Source organism: Phoenix dactylifera, chromosome 14, assembly GCF_051530095.1.
Source record: "Phoenix dactylifera cultivar Ajwa chromosome 14, Ajwa_hap1_PhDact_Kaust_v1.1, whole genome shotgun sequence".
In the NCBI taxonomy this organism is placed as follows: Eukaryota; Viridiplantae; Streptophyta; class Magnoliopsida; order Arecales; family Arecaceae; genus Phoenix; species Phoenix dactylifera.
Window position 1 is genome coordinate 14,956,026 of NC_143203.1, and position 2,565 is coordinate 14,958,590.

General features: G+C 36.8%; 1 non-coding gene across 1 annotated transcript; it reads left to right on the top strand.

Moving 5' to 3' along the window:
• Positions 1-2,167: 2,167 nt before the first annotated feature.
• LOC120112817 (small nucleolar RNA R71) lies at positions 2,168-2,274 on the top strand. The gene has a single exon (XR_005514448.1). It is a non-coding gene; the product is annotated as a small nucleolar RNA R71 (small nucleolar RNA).
• The last annotated feature ends 291 nt before the right edge of the window (positions 2,275-2,565 follow it).

Consider the following 2,565-nt stretch of genomic DNA (forward strand, 5'->3'; position numbering starts at 1 on the left):
AACCCAATTCACCCCCCCCCCCCTCTTGGGTTGTCTATCTGGGCAACACACATCCTTTATGTTTGGGTTTAATCGACGTTGAGGTTGACGAGAAGGTTTGGCATCAGCTTCTAGGTAGATTCTATGAGTGCAAATTGAGGGACTAATTTTCTTGATATCAGCAATTGTCCACCCAATTGCTCCCTTATGTTCCTTGAGAATTTCTAACAATTTTAATTCTTGATTTTGTTCGAGTTGGGATGATATGATCACAGGAAAGGTCTCTTCTTGACCAAGGTATGCATACTTTAGCTCAGATGGTAAAGGTTTTAGCTCAAGTTTGGGTGCTTGAACACTAGATGGTAGAGGACTATTGTTGCATGGAGGTAATTCTTCAAAACGAGATTTCCACCTATCTGTATCCAACAAAGGAGCTGAATCTAATATAACACTGATTTCTCTAAAGTTTTGGTTGATATCTGTATTTCCGAAATGAGTTAGGCATGTTTCTAAAGGATCAGAAGAAAGAGATGGGACAAGAGCATCTTCTACAATGGAGTCGATCAGATTAACTCCATGAATCTCATCATTTTCGTTGTCATTATCGGGTTGTTTGCAAATGTTAAATATATTAAAATCTATAGTCATATTTCCGAATGACATTTTCATTATTCCATTTCGACAGTTAATCAAAGCATTGGAAGTAGCTAGAAATGGGCGGCCTAAGATGATAGGTATTGGAGTGGTACAGTTCATGACAGGCTGGGTATCTAATACTATGAAGTCGACTGAAAAATAGAATTTATCAATTTGGACAAGTACATCCTCGACTACTCCTCTTGGTATCTTTATAGATCGATCGACAAGTTGGAGAGTAACCTTGGTGGGTTTTAGTTCACCAAGTCCTAATTGTTCATAAACTGAATAGGGCAGTAAGTTAACACTTGCACCTAAATCCAGAAGGGCTCGTTGTATCCTGAAGTTTCCTATGATGCAAGATATGGTAGGACAACCAGGATCTTTATATTTAGGTGGGGTGTTGTGTTTGAGAATAGCACTCACCTATTCAGTTAGAAAAGCTTTCTTTTGTACGTAAAGCTTTCGCTTTATGGTACAAAGATTTTTTAAAAATTTTGCATAAGATGGAATTTGCTTAATGGCATCTAATAGAGGAATGTTAATCTTTACTTGTTTAAAGATATCCAAAATTTCTTGATCAGGTACTCCTTTTTTAGTTGCAAGCAAGCACTGAGGGAATGGAGCAACTATTTTATGATGAGGTATTGGATCATCTTGTTCATTATCATCTTCATCCTTCTTTTCAATAGATTTTTCAGGTTTGTCATCTTTTGTCGGAATTTCTTTGTTAATTATTTTTCCACTATGAAGGGTTGTGACAGACTTAACTTGCTCAAATTTAGGTTGGGATGAACTTGCTTCATGGACCTCATGTTGACCCTTTGGGTTAGATTGAGGTTGGGCTGGAAATGTCCCTTTTTTCCTAATATTGAGTTGAGCCTCAATTCTACCTACAAAATTTTTAAGTTCTTGGAGTGATTGCATTGTATTCTGATTTATTTGAGTCTGCCCTTGCATGAAGGTTTGCAAAGTATCTTCAAGGGATTTCCTATGTGGTGGCACATAAGGAGTGGGAACAGAATTTCCTTGAGATTCATTGGCAGTGGGTCCATGTCTCCAGCTAAAGTTAGGATGGTTTCGCCAATTAGGATTATATGTTTCTGGAAATGGTCTTTTATAAGTATTGGTGAAATTTGCTTGATCATGCAACACTTCTTGAAAAGCAGGGATTGTAGGACAATCCTTGGTCATATGTGCATTACTCTCGCAAATTCCACATATACTTTCAACAATAGTTTGTGCTTTTCCTATATTGGCTTTGCTTAATTCCATGGCTTCAACCTTCCTAGTCAGATTAGCAATTTTTACATTGACATCATTATCATCTTTAATAAGATATATTCCTCCTTTTGCATTAGGTGCTATTTTAGATTTTTCATTTTTATCTGTTGTATCCCAAGCTTGTGCATTTTCTGCTAAAAGATCAAAATAATCCCAGGCTTCATTTGGTTCCTTACTCACGAATTCACCATTACACATCATTTCTACAAATTGTCTCATATTGGAGGACAAACCATCATAAAAGAAACTAATGACCCTCCAAATTTCATATCCATGATGTGGGCAAGCAAGCAGAAGGTCCTTAAATCTTTCCCAACACTGAAAAAATGTTTCCCCATCTTTTTGTGCAAAGTTCATGATATTTCTTCTAAGTGTGTTTGTTTTATGTGTTGGGAAGAATTTCTTTAAAAATTCTCTTGTCATTTCTTGCCAGGTAGCTATGGTCCTAGGCCTTAAGGAGTGTAACCATGACTTAGCTTTTTCCTTTAAAGAAAAAGGAAATAACTTAAGCTTAACTACTTCTTCAGTGACATCATTGAAATGAAGTGTTGAACACACTTCATCAAATTCTTTTAGGTGCAAGTAGGGACTTTCAGAATCAAGTCCGTGAAACTTTGGGAGTAATTGGATTATTCCTGGTTTCATGTCAAAGGCTCCCGCAGCAGT